This window comes from Tauraco erythrolophus, chromosome Z (assembly GCF_009769465.1).
Source record: "Tauraco erythrolophus isolate bTauEry1 chromosome Z, bTauEry1.pri, whole genome shotgun sequence".
Taxonomy (NCBI): Eukaryota; Metazoa; Chordata; class Aves; order Musophagiformes; family Musophagidae; genus Tauraco; species Tauraco erythrolophus.
In genome coordinates, this window is record NC_141496.1 from 11552574 (window position 1) to 11566708 (window position 14135).

Here is a 14135-nt window from a genome sequence, read left to right on the forward strand (position 1 = left end):
TGTCGTTAATCTCTGACTCAACGGCAGCGGAGAGGGCAGTGGTGGAAGAAACCCATGAGGTCACTCGCAGCCTCTGTCCCCAGGGAGCTGCACACAGCTGAACCTGAACCTTTCCAGGTTTCAGTGTGCTCCAATACCATTGTGATACATGAGGTGCTGTGGTGCTGGGAGACGCTGCAGGGAGCTGAGGGGGAATAGAGGTGGGATGCTGCAGCCCTGGCTGTGCTCCCCCATGCAGGGCCATTGCCTGGGACCAGATCTGTTGGGTGCTCAGCCCTCTCACAGAGCAGCCTTCACCTCCTGCCTTGCATTTTGGGTCTCTTTCCATGCTTTTTATGGAAAGGAGGTCTCTACCCAGTTGCAAAAGACTCATCCGAGGTTATAGCCAAAACAGCCAGGACCTCCCATGGTGCTGGACACTGGTGGAGATGCTGCACTTGCTGCTCAGCGATGCTGATGAGCTGCACAGGGCTGAGGATGATTTACATTAGATATAATTTAGATTTAGATTAGATATAAGGAAGAAATTTTTTACAAAAAGGGTGGAACACACAACTGGAGCAGGTTGAACTGGAACACTGGAGGTGTTCAAGGCCAGGTTGGATAAGGCTTTGAGCAACCTGATCTAGTGGAAGGTGTCCCTGTCCATGGCAGGGGAGTTCAGATGATCTTGAAGGTCCTTTCCAACCCAAACCTTTCTATCATTCTATGAGCTGCATTTCGGGGCTGCTGGTGATGCTTTGAGTACAAGATTTGTACGTATGTGAGAAGCAGGTGACTTTGTCCTCCAAATTATTTGGGGTGTTTTTAATCTCTTTTGGGAGGAAAGGAGACATGCTTGTTCCACCGCTGAATCCCTCCAGACGCTTGAGCCTCTTGGCTCGTGCTGGGGGAGTTGGTGGGTGGCAGGAGATGGGGGCACGTGGGACGGGGTTCGTTTGCCTGGAAGGGCAGAGGAGAAGAGTGCACTGATGGGAATGAGGCAAGGGCTGCTGCCAGCCCAGGCTGCCTTAGCCACGGCACAGCCTGAGCTGTGCCTCCAGGATCCTCCCCCTCCACCTTTGCTGAGCTACGATTTCATTTTTCACTTTTCTTCCATCCCCTTTAAACTGGAAGAAGTCCTAAATAAAGTTGCTGTCACTTTTATTTATGGGCGCAGGGGAAGAGACAGACAAAAAGCCTGTGTGCTCCTGACAGCTACAAAGCAGCCGGATGTTTTTCTTCACTCGCCTTGGCGAAGCAATCGATCTGGGCGCAGGCAAACACCCTACTCGGGCGCATGGGGATCCTGTGTCCCTTCGCCTGGGGGACTTGGGGAGGATGGATGGAGGGGGCTCTGCACCCTGGCTCCTGGCCGTGGGGCTGTTGCAGGGCCAGACTTCTCCGGGAACACCTGTCCTAAAATCCTGGACCCCTGAAAATACAGATGGGCGAACTCGCCTGCCTTAAAAATCCATCACAGGCTTCTTGTCTCCATCTTGATTGGTTCCAGTAAGGTCAACTTTTTTAATAACTTCTGGACTTCGGCAGGGAAAACTATTTCCTTCAGGAAATAATATAATTAAGGTTGCCTGACACTTCTGATTATAAGCCCCTGTCTTCAGTTGCTTGAAACTACGCCAGCCTTTAACCATTTGGACTGAAACTTCACATGTCTCTGCCTCCGGCTGAATTTTTTTGGAAAATTTTAGCAAAGAGGGTTTTAAGCTGCTCTCAGAACACAGTTTGGGGGAGAAAAAGACGTTAGTTTATCCGCAGCTTAAAAAAAAAAAAATAAAATAAATTCTCGCTCATGTTGCGTCAAAGAAAACTCTAGTATCTTTGCGCTATGAGACCGGGTCTGACAGTTATGGGGAAGGTTTTCAACCAGGTGTTAGGGATCTGCTTGTTGCTGACGCCATGAAAATCCACCTTCCCCGCGCCAAGTTGCGAGCCTCTGAAAAACGCTGCTGTGTGGGTGTATTATATATTGCGTGTGCGGGGAGGGTAGCGGCCGCTCTGCTCCCACGGCAGGAACTGCGCTGCTTTGAGCACATGTGAGTGCAAAGCCTATGCCCTGGCTCTTGCACGGGATGCCTTGCCGCTGGAAACTGCTGGCCCCTTCTGTTGGTACGAGTAAAACCCATCAATCCCTGATCAACGTAGCCCTGGCTTGCACTGGGAAAAGGATTTTTTTCTTTTTTCTTGGCAAATGCTGTATGTTTGGCTTTTTTTCTTTCTTTTTGCAAGAAGCGGTTTGGTTATCCCTTAGCCCTTGCTGTAGCGTGCAGATGCATCATGTGGGACATGCAGCATGCAGTGGGTGCTGGGTTTCTTTCACGGTTTTGCAGGGACCCGATAAAACTGTTAGTGCTTTTGCATTGCAACCGTTGTAGGCTCCTCCTAACTCAGTTTTTTGCTACAGAAGTGGCCAAAAGGAGTATTTCTGGGGGCAGCCCCACCAGGACCTGTACAGCAGGTGTCACATTGATTAAGTGTCCTGATCATGGCATTGCTGGGACCTGCCCAGGACTTGTCCCTGCTCTGTGTCTGGTGACATTGGCCTCTTATTTGAGCCTGCCTGAGCTGCGGTCAAGGCTGGTCCCCTGTTTTTGGGGCAGTCTAGCTCACACATCTTCCTGCCAGCTCAGTGGTAGGTCATACCCAGAGCCAGGTCCTTCAGCTGGTGACCTGCCTTGGGTGTTCTGAGCTCCTCCAAAACCCAATTTGACCTCGATTTGGGGTTCTTAAAAAGCAAATCCATGCTTTGACTTCCATGGGGAAAGCCGGGCTGCTGGACCAGTGGTAGGGATGGCTCATCCCATCAGGACAGGACACAGAGGTAGCAGGGATTGTCAGTCCTTTCCATATGAGTGGGTTCCAGGGACATCTCTCAGCCAAGGCATCGGGATTTTGCACTTTATACCTAGCATAAGGCACTGTCCCTGCGAGAGCCATGTCCTTACAACTCCATGTTCTTACAAGCAGAGGATGCTGCGAAAACCTCCCTGAGGGCGCTCGGTACTGAAGCCATCTCTCTTGTCCTATCCCTGCCAAGCTGGAGTGACAGCCCAGGTGGGTCCTGGCCAGGTAGTGACGAACGATCCTCGCCACTTGCTGTAGCCTGATCTCCTCTGTTTCGCTTCATCTGTCAGTGAAAAAAAAATAAATTAAAAAATCTAAAAAGTTGCATTGGCATTGCAGAATGAGGGGAGGTTTGGTGGGGAGGAGCCCTCTCCCCTCCTTGCCAGTCACTTGTCAGCTCCGGGGTGCCTGGCAGAGCAGATTTTGAGTGATGGGGCGTTGTAGGTGTTGGGCTCGGGGCAGCTGGAGTTAAATTTCTTGGTGGCTGACACCTGACAAGCATGATAAATTGTGGCACACCATGGCTGCCGGCATGACAAACGGTCTGCTTCCCTCCTTTTAAGCTCTGGGAAAACTTTTTAATTATTTCCCAGCGCTTTGCAAATGAGGGTTTGTCCATCAGGTACCCAGCAGAGTTTGGGGGGTTTTGTTTGTTTGTTTAGGTTTGATAGGTGGGTGGGAGGTGGACGAGGGTTGTAGTTTAGGTTTCTGTAGCATCCTCCCGATGGCTCGCCCAGGCTTTGGATGGGGTCCCGGGAAGGGCTCTGGCAAAGCTCATCGGCTCAGCGTCAGGTGCTAAGTCAAGCACGTGGTGTTCCAGGCTTGGAGTCGCTGTCGCCCTTGGGAAAGCATCTCCGCAGGAGTGACTCCCAGACTTTCCTCTTGCCAGTGGAGTTTGGCTCCTATTTTTCATTTTTAATGATGCAGAGATGTAAGATTTTTTTTTTTTTCTTCTCCTCAAAACATTTAAAAAGGAGGTGGGGAACAACACGAGCTGAGCCACAAGAGCTAGATAACGAGCGCGGATCTCGGCTGATAATTTGTTTGTGTAACGCAAAAAGCATATTTGCTGCCATAACCGAAGGCACCGCTGGTTACGGTAATGCCTCAGACTCCGTCTCACCGGGCAGCGTGTCAGACGTAGCACAGAAAGCCTCTCTCCCGTTTCCAGTCCTCGGCGTCCGTGCTGCAAAGCCGTACGTGCGTGCTTTCCTCTTCACACCCCCGGGTTCGGCGAGGCTGGCCTCTCCCCGCACGGTTTAACACGTGCGTGAGGCTTTGCAGGATTAGGGCTTAGGCGGTGCGAGACCTCGTGGGCAAATGCCTCGGTGCTGTGCTCTTTTGGCTGGGGAACGTTGCTGTCTGTCTTTAAAGAAGATCAGAGATGCCCTAAGCTGCAGTTGTGGGTTGGTTTTTTTTTTTCCCTTCTCCCCTTTCATTTCTCCAAATCGAAATAATTAAGCAAATGCGTGCTTTGGGGCTGGACTGCGATGCTCATGTGGGAGGACTCTTTCTTTAAACTAGCTTCACGTTTACACCGGTTACTCCCAGCTATCAGGGCTGGAAAACAGATGCCCCCCCCCGCCCCTCCCTCGGCTGATTTCTAAAGCAGAAGCAATGGCAGAGCTCCACCTGGTAACCTGACAGGTTGTCTTCTTCTGTTTTGTTGAAGAAAATCCCAGGTCTGAGCGGCGAGGGTTGATCGAGCAGCCGGAAGAATACCCCAGACGTTGATGAGAAATTGGGGACGCCCCAAGGACTCTGGACTGGTGGAGAGGTAAGAGGTGGGTTAAAATACTCGCGCATCCAGCTTGTCCTTGGTTGGTGCGCCCTGGGCCACCTGGCCGTGGTGGGGCTGCAGCCCATCTGTCTTTTGGCTAGGATGGCGTTTATTAAAGCATGGCAAAAGGCTGCCCCTGGCTCTGGTGTGCTGCTGTGAAAAGAAGACAGATGCTGACAGTGGTTATTTAGGTTGTAAAGGGCCAGGTTTGGATGAAGAGCTTGGAAAACGTGGACTGTATGTGGGAGGCTTCTCCATAGAGAGCCCTCCTGCTTGAAAGCTCTTAGAGAAGCTCGAGAACACGTGATCTAACTGGGGTAGCAGAGGTCCCCATGGTGGCTGAACTACTCTGGAGCAGGTAAGTGTCACCCAGCCCTGCTTTGTGGTGGGAGGTGAGGTGCCACCTCTCACAGACAAGCACAATCTCAAGATCTCAGGCCCGCTGGATGTTCTTTCTGCTTTCCTGCACTGAGGGCTGCAGCATCACAGATGTGATGAACTTGCCTGGGCTCTGCTGAAAAAAGCTGCATCCCCTTAGGAGACCACCACCATCACTAGCCATGGCCAAGGGGTTGTTCTAGCTCTGAGACCTGTTGCATATGTTCCTTGTATAGGGTAGGGATAACATACTGTTTCTTGAGGAGAGGTTTGGAGTCATCTTCTCCAAGCCATGGGGGCCTTAATGGAGCAGGGAAGGGGCCTGTTGATGGGGCTGCTCCATTTGGGGACGCAGACCCTGCGGAGCCATGCTGGGGAAGCTGGTGCTTGCTGGTGCTGTGCTTGAGAAATGAAAACGGTGAATTAAAATTTAACAAGTCTCTAAATGCCGGGCAAGGACATCTTAAGTGGGAATTGTCACTGTTGGACTAGTGCAGCCTCCTACTTAAGCTAAAACTGCACGGCTTTAATTACGTTGATCTTGGAAAAGCAATAGCTTACACTGAAGAGGAGAAACTATTGGCCAAAATAGCATGAGGTGACATGAGTTTTCCTGCCTTCTCCTGCCATATTGTGCTTCTAAGGGGTGTTTTGCAGTCTCTTTTAGCCTGGATCAGCAGAGTCCTGTATCCCCTGAGCCACAGGCAAGGAGAGAAATGCTCCCTGTGTGCAAGGCTGAACACGGGCTTTTGAATTAAAAGCTCAAGGTTAAGGGACCGCAGGGGTGGGGACAGCCCCTGATGGAGCTGTAGTGGGGAGCGGGCTGGGGTCCGCGCGCGCAGAGGTGCTCTGCAGCAACAAACTCCTCTGCCTTTGGCATTGCCCAATCATGGCATCTGCGGAGTGGTGTGGAATAAGGACCCCTTCCCTCCCTGTCCTTGCTGTGGACCATCCCACCCATGGGACTCCTTGCAGCTCTGCAAATAGAGCAGCTCGAGGAGAGTACGTCGCTAATAATACCAATTACTGTTACATGCTGGCTACAAGGTACACTGGCAGTAATGGGATCCGGGGGGATGAAATGAAAGCGATATAATATGATGAGATAAATTAGCGTCATAAAATTAGCCATGGGTCTAGTCAGGGATCTGACAAATGCGTCGCAGCTTCGGTACGAGCTCTGAGCACTGCTGAATTGGATTTAGTGGCCCAGAGAAAAGCAGATGGGAGCAAGGGAAAAAAGAGTTTATGAGGGGTCTCCGTACACACATGCTAACGGTTAACACTGCTTGTTTCTTCCCTGGCTTTGCTGAGTGATATGTCCCTTGGCTCCCACTCATACACGGCAGCAGAGGGATAAAAGCCCAGCCCCGCTGATGTGCTGTTGGAGCAGCTCGAGCCTGGCAGAGAGATGGGAAGGTGGTTGGAGAAGTGGCAGCAGACTGATACTCCTGCCAGCCCCGGTGCCTCGGCCACCAGTCCCTGCCCTGTCACAGCTCTGGGCTTCCTTGCCTGGGTTTGCTCCCAAAGGGAGTGTCGGTGGGGTTCGGGTGAGATGCACGGCAGGCGTTTGCACTTGTTTTAGCCTGGTAGAAAGGATAAAAGCCGTTTTCTGCTTCCCATGTTGCAGCCTGACCTGTTTTGCCATGCCCGGCTGGGCTCTGGGGCAGAAGGATGGCTGGAGCCAGGCATCCTGCAGTGCGGGGGCTTTGCCTGTTCAGCATGAGTGTGCAGCCAACTCTTTCCACCCCCAATACACACGTTATCCTTCCCCCTCTGAGGCAAGGAGTGGAAGCCAGGAGATACTTTTTGTGCCTTGTAGAGGCTGGGAAATGGATGTGCTGGGTTCCAGTGAGATTCACTTCCTCGTGACTTGTTAGGACAGGCTCCATGAGCGATCCTGCCCCGGAGTGATGGATGGCCACCGAGAGCCTCTTATGGATTTGTAAACGTGGGCTAATTGCATGTTTAATGTCTGACACGTTACACAGGACCTAGGGAGGAGCAGGCATGATTTAGGTCTGGTTTGATAAGGCATGTCACATGGCTCAGTTAATAGTGATAAAAAAGGGGGAGAAGAGTTCTGACTATGCTTTGTAGTGCTCTGCAGTGGAGCTGGGTGAGGAAGAGGGCTTGCAAGGGGATCCGTGCAAGGCCTCTCCAAATTGTGCCACGATGGTGCAAGAGTTGTGGTGGTGACACTTTTAGGGTATCTCAGACCCCAACCAGCCCCAGGGCTGAGTTGTCCTGGCAAACCCAACGGGGTTGTGATCAGCAGCAGCGGAGGAAGCCCTTTCCCTTGGCTTTGCTGCCAGAGAAGCAGCGATGTGGGACGGCGGCAGGGAGCAGCAGGACAAGGAGCCCGCGGCTGGAGCGCTCGTAGCAGCATAAATAGAAATACGACATCTCAGGTTCTTGCGCAGCAATGATATATCTTGTTTCTATTGACTTTCTTAAACCTCTAAAATACATTGTAGATTGATCTACAAATCTGCAAAAAGCACCTGTTGTGTTTTTTTTTTTTAAAGTCTAAAGCAATTTCTGCCTGCTCCTGTGGTTGGCTCTGAACAGACACATGTTCTCTTGTCCTCTTTGAGGCTGGCGTGCTGCCACCGTGGTAGGAAGTTTAGTAATACTTGAGCTGGATCGATTCAAGCCCATTATCTGTGCTGCCTGGGACTCGGTGGCGAAGGGGAAAAAAAATGCTCTCCCTAAACGCATCAAAGCCCTGCGATAAGGACGCACGATTGAGCTCTATTTATAGATGGACAGATGTCTTGCCAAAGCTTTGCTGCTGTCACTTTATTATGCAGGTTTTTTTTTTTTTGAAGTGTTTAGCAGTGCTTGGGTCTGAAGGAATCTCTTCTACTTTCTGGTTTAGGTGCCTCCCCTCCAGGCACAGCCCACAGTGGTACTACTTCTAGGTGGGCTTTGTCCTTCCTCCGAGGAGGGATCTGCTTTCTGAATGGGAAGAATGAGGTGGCTGAGAGATCTTGTAGGTGTTTGTGGAGTTGGTGGCCAAGATAAGGTCTGACCAGCGATCTCTCATCTTGTTCTTGCATCTTCATAGACCCACAGTGATCTCAGAGGTCTCCAGAGCAGAACTGCCACCAACTCTACATCAGATCAGTGTGGCTGTTTAGCTGAGCGTTCACAGCTTAAGCATGGACAACCCCATCTCCTGGGGTGCCTGGCTCTCAGCTGTGCCACCCTTCTGTCAAAGAAGTTTTTCCTGCTGTTCACACTAAACCTCCTAAGCAGCACGTGTGGCCACTGCCACATTACATCTCATGCGTTTTCCTCCTTCATCAAATGCTATCAAGGACATTTGCATCCATACCAGCCGTGCAAACTGCACGTTTGGAGTGGTTCCTCAGGCCAAGTTAGCACAGGTCTTGCAGCGTATGTTGCATATATGTCTTCAATGAGTGTATGGATTTTGAGGGGACGGTGGAAAGGGTGGGGTGAAATGCATTACCAACTCCAGATTTGGTTCCTGGTGTGAAGGGGTACCTGTGTTTATATGGTAGAGTTGTGCTTTGTTTCCTTCCATACGTTGTTCTGTCATAATAGTCATGAAAGCGGGAATGGGGAAGGGGCAAAGGCTTGATTCTGCCTACTTTTGAGTATTGTGGTTAAAGGTGCTGTGTTGTTTTCCCTTAGTTATGACCCTAGGAAGCAGTGGCCTGATGTGACATTGCAGACACAGTTTTTTCACAATAGACTTGCTAAACCATCCGTTTTGGAAGGGACCTTGGAGATCTAAAGTCCAGCAGAGGTTCTGCAGTGAGCAGGCGTCTGAGGTAGGACATGGTTGCTCAGGGCTCTATCCAGCCTGCACCTGAAAGACTTTGAGTATGGAAAGAGCATAGGTACTGTTCCAGTGCTGGTGAGCTCGCAAGGGAGGAAAGTTTCTCCCTGCATCTGATGGGAACCTTTTGTTTCAGCTGCTGCCCATGTCGCTCATCCTCTTGCTGTGTCTTGCAGCAAAGAGCCTGGCTCAGTCTTCCCAACAATTTCCCTGTCCATCTCACTGGCCCCTGCTGAACTTGCTCCCATTAATCAACATGTCTTGTCTCGTGGCTCCCGAAACTAGGAGCAATGCCTTGATGTGGTCCGAGCGCTGTGGGAGCTGCTGTCTGTGCCGCTGCGCCCACAGCCCAGCGTGCCACTGGCCCCTGTTGCTGCTGCGGCAGGCAGCTGGCTCGCGCAGGGCTCATTACCTGCTGGGACCCACGCTGGCACAGGGTGGTTGTCCCTGTGCCCACACCACGGCGATGGGCTGGAGACTTCACAGTAAGTGCCTTTTTTATTCTGGCTTCAGTGGATTGTGGCTGCAGGAGGAAAGGAGTTGTCCATGGGCAGGTTTGAGGTCCAAGACTGACATTTTTTTGTTTTTTAACTCATCCTCTTGATCAGCTGCAGGATAGTTGCATGATGGCTTCTGGCTGCCTGCCGTTCCCAAGTCTAGGAGAAAGGAGATTTCTCCTCCCCGGGGTGTTCGTAATGTGTTTGTCTGCACGGCTCCTGCGGAGCATCCCTTGCTCTCCACTTGGTTTTAGCCTGTCTCCAGGGTGCTGCTTAGCTTTGCTCATATATTCCTCTGACGGGTGGGCAAGACAGGAAGCAAATACCTTTGTTACAAAACCACACATGGGCTTTCAACAGGTGATGACACTTCCCCAAGCTATCTGTCTAGCGAATGCACTTTCCTCCACTTGTTTATATTCACAGGAGTGTTACTTAGCTGCTCAGGTGAGCTATGGATGTCAAGAAAGATGTCAGTGCCAGGAGAAGGCTTTAATGCAGCTGTTCTGTGTGACAGGTGGTGAATGAATCCCTGACGCGCCGAGGATCGTGGGTGTGGGAGAGGGACTGTCTGCTGGGTTGGGAGAGAGGCAGCAGTAGTGCTGGAGGTGACTTATTACCACTGGCCCGGGATGCTGAGCTGCAGTGTGACCCAGGTGATCCTTCAGTAAATGAGGGTTCTGATGGAGGCAAGCAGTGTTTTCCAATTAAAAAGAAATAACCATCAGTGAGAGAGACTGTTCTCCCTCTGAAACCATTTCAGATGGTGTCATGGCCGCTGCAGGTATCGTGGCTCCTGGGGCACTGTGGTGGTGGATGCCCAATGCTCTGTGCAGTAGACCTGGGGATCAGAGGGGAGCCACAAATGTGTGGGGTGTGTTTGCCTGGGGTGGGAGCTGCCCCACCAAGTCCTGGTGCTGAGCCATGGGAAACCATTGTCAGCTGGGAGGTGGGCACATGGCTGTGTAAAGCAGGGACCTTGCTGCATCAGATGGAGGGGGAGGGGGTGGGAAAAGTGCAGACCTGCCTCGTCGAGGTCCCCTCTAATGCCCCAGGGGAACGGGTGCTGGTGGGGATCCACTGGAGGACCTGCCCAGCTGCAATGGAGATGGGCAGGATCCCACATCTGGGTGGGAAGAGGAGCAAGGGGCTCAGCTGCACACACCTGTGCCTGTCCCATGGCCGTGGTGCTCCCCAGGTCACGTTTGCTCAGTGCCGGCGGGGCTGTGCCTAGGGGAGGGAGACCGCAGCACTGATGGCACCCCTTAGCAACGTCTGTTGTATTATTTTTCGCTTTAGGATAACTCTTTAAGCTCTGAATAGCTCTAGGAAGTCTCCACCGAATCCCTGTGTCTGCAGGGCAATTTACAGCGTGCACCAGCCCCATAGCATTCATTGCAGCCCCTGACGAGGGCAGCTCAGTGCTGCCCTGCAGTAAGATCATGTATTACCGGCTCTTTTTTTTTCCTTCCTCTTGCTCTAAATTGTTGGACTTTACATTGAAAAGGAGGGGCATGCATGTGGGGGCCGGCACAATTTATGGATCAGAGATTTATATGCCACTGTGACGCTGTATTTTTTCCCCACAGTGACACTTTATTGCCCCAAATTACCAAACAGGCAAGGTTACGCGAGTGACAGCAGGCAGAGCTATAAAGGACAGGAACAAACGGCATCAGGAAGAGTACCCAGAGGAGAGGGGGAGGTCGGGCACCAAGCAGAAATAAAACAAGGCGAGAGGCGGGACGCCCATCAGAAATCAGCTTGCCTTGCAGTGGGATGTGTGGGTGAAGCCTGGGAATCGGCATGCCATCTCCAGTCCATGGGCGTGCTGTGGGGTTGGGAGGGCAGCCCATGGTCCGAGTCTGGATGCTGTAAACCCTTGATTTATTTATTTATTATTATTATTATTTACCTCCCCTTACAAAGTTGCTAGGTGCTTCTGCAGGCTGCTTTTTGCCGGAGGAATTACAGGTTTTTAGTTGCTAAAAGTTTTTTCCCTGTGTGCTGAGTGGTGTCAGCAGGGAGAGGCACACTTAGAAAGTGAGACTTTATCTTCCTTCTAAGCGCCCTTCATCCCTAGCTGGGCTCAGCCCATGGTAGGGCTGCCTGGGGAGATGGTGGTGTCCCTGTGCCTCTGCGTCAGCAATCGGTAAAACCTTGAAGCCACCTGTACCATACAAAGCAGGCAGATCCAGCTTCCCAGAGCCGGGAAGCAGCAGACCCTCATCTTGGGCTGCCTTGAGATCTTGTTGTCATCCCAACTGTGGCACCTGTGGTGCCAGAGTCGGGGTCCCTTTGGGCAAATCCAGGGAGCACCAGGACTCTCGCGAGAAAGTTATTTGCGGTCTTGTTTTTCTTGGCTTGGTTTTCAGTGCTCTGCCTGCATGCTGCAGGGGCAGTCGGGCTGTCTCCTGGCTTCATTTGGACATCAGGCTTGGATCTGGAGGCTGAAGGCTGGTGGCATCGATACTTTTCAAGGTGCTGGGAGGGCGGGCTGCATTCAGAGGGCTAGTAAGAGATGTTCTGCCTTGCGAACGGTTGCTGTATTTCCTTACTTTATGGTAGCAGTGGGGAAATGACCCAGGATTGCTGTTTGGTGGACAGGATGGTCACTTACGTCTGTCTGTGTTAATACATTTGATATATGTGATGGTGTGCGGGGCACAAGCCCTGTCCCTTGGGTGGAGGGACATCCGCTTTGCTGCCGAGCGTCTGCGGCAGCCCTGCTGCGACACGCTTCGGCTTTGGTTGAGTGACTCCGTCTGCGCCCACTCAGCCAAGTTAGATCAGCTTAACTTCAAACGAATGTAGAAACTGAAAGGCTGCAGATCAGCGGAGGTATTAAGGCTGCCTTTGAGCTGGGGATGCTACTCAAAGCTGCTGGGGAGCTGTCACTCTATTGTTCTTGCAACAAAACGCTACTGGAGGAGCTGAAAGCCGCAGAGGCTCTGGAGCCACAGCCAAAATCGCATTTAACTAGCAGAAACGTGCCACAGCCGTGGGGCTCGCTACACCAGCCCAAGGGTGAGCCAGCGCTGCAGCATCCCACCCTCCCTGGCAGCGAGATGGAGAGAGAGGGTTCAGGTCACCCTTGCACCACGCTGGACCGTTGCACGAGACAATTTGACTTGTCTATTCCTGTGCTTGTAAAAGATAATTTCCCTTGGATTCCAATGCCATAAGCAAGGTATTTAATCTTGCTTGAAGGGAGCATGTCTAACGCACGTAGGGCATCACAAACAATAGTAAGCAATCGATAGGCTAAATCCTGAGGTCTCTTACCCAGACTTTGCTGGAGTAAAGGTTGACAAAGTGCTGAATAGTTACGTGAGATTTCAGCCCAGCGCTGAGGGCGGGAGCAGTGATTGACTGATTTATTGATGATGCATTTCACTATGAATCCTAGTCTGTCTGTTACTCGCAAATGCTCATTTGAGCATAAATCCTGGGCTGCTGTGAGCAGCTCACCTACAGAAGATCTGGGCAAAAAGATTTCAGATGAATGGCTCATTTGGTGAAAAATACTTTTGGATCAACGGGAATAGCTTGTGTTTCTGTAGCTCATGTTTCTGTGTTGTGCTTGGCAGATAGCTTCAGCAGAAGAAAGTGAAAGCCCACTTGTGAAAAAGATCAAGCGCTGGGTTTTGACATGATGTTTAGATCTCCTTTCAAACCGGTTTTAGGTTTTCTTCCCAAATCAAAAAGCCATCCGAGTTTCAGAAGATCCCTCTGAAACCCTTTTTCCTCATCCTCCATGCCTGGCTTCCGCAGCGAAGCGACAGTGGTGCTTCTTAAACCCGGCGCTGACTCGCTGTGAACCTGTATTTCGTTTATTTTTAGCTTATCCAGAGGTGTGAAGACTCAGGTGCTGGTGGGTGTTCGGTCGACACTGCTAAGCTGTGGTCTGGGATGTACACGGCTGTGGAGGGGACAGCTCTCGCACCCCTGTGTTTGCTCCCATGCCAGGGGACTGGGCTTGTCCTGCCTTGCTGAACCCTTGGATGGCTTGGTGAGGGGACAGCAGCCAACAATGCCTCATCCCCCATGCAAAGTTAGGCAAAGCGTTGGCTGTTTCTGCAGCAAAGAGTGTGCAAGCCCTTCGGAGATATCATATGGAATAACCTTCACCCCAAAGTCTTAGCAGCTGGGACATGGCTTGCTTACCCCTCTTCTTGAATGATAATAGTTTTTTTCGATCCCTTAAACTGAGTAGTTTCTTATTAATTCAGGAGTAAAACCATGCTACTCTCACCTCCTAGCCTGTTTTTTTTTCCCTCGTAGTGTTGATTCTTCTTTGTTTTGAGCCTGGCTGCCACTTGCTACCCGTGCCGTGGCTCCCTGTGCTCGCTCTTGCAGCACACGGCTACGGCCGCGGTAGGTGCCGTAGGAAACTGCTCAGACAGATTTGTGCGTGTGTATGTGCCTCTCTAAGTATTTCCCATTAATTAACGGGCACTGGAGTCTGTCGTCTGTAACGAGCACTCACTGGTGGGTGATAAATTGCTCGTATGACAAGATGGCAGTGAAAGCTGGCTGAGCTGTGGCTGTCGGCACTGGGTTTGGGAGCGAGGAGTGAATGTCAGTCAATATCCAGATGGGAAGAAGGATGGTGGAAAGCCCAACAGCTGATGGCAAGATCCCTGAGGTATCCTGCCCGCTGGCACTGGAAGACCCCTCGCTGTGGGCTCCAGCAAAAGGGCAGTGATGCTTCACCAGACCCCCACGATTACCTGTCAAACCCCAGACCCATTGCTGCTTTTTGATGTGCAGGGAGGAAGAGGAAGGGGCTTGCGCTGTGGTGGCCACTCTTTCTCCACAGAGA

General features: G+C 51.5%; 1 protein-coding gene across 1 annotated transcript in view; it reads left to right on the forward strand.

Annotated features, from left to right (window-relative positions):
* CNTFR (ciliary neurotrophic factor receptor) overlaps positions 1–14135 on the forward strand; it is a 212111-nt gene that overhangs the window by 49003 nt on the left and 148973 nt on the right. The window contains exon 2 of the mRNA XM_086629731.1: positions 4517–4621. The gene's annotated coding sequence lies outside the window, so the exon portion shown is untranslated. The remainder of the gene's footprint in view (positions 1–4516; positions 4622–14135) is intronic.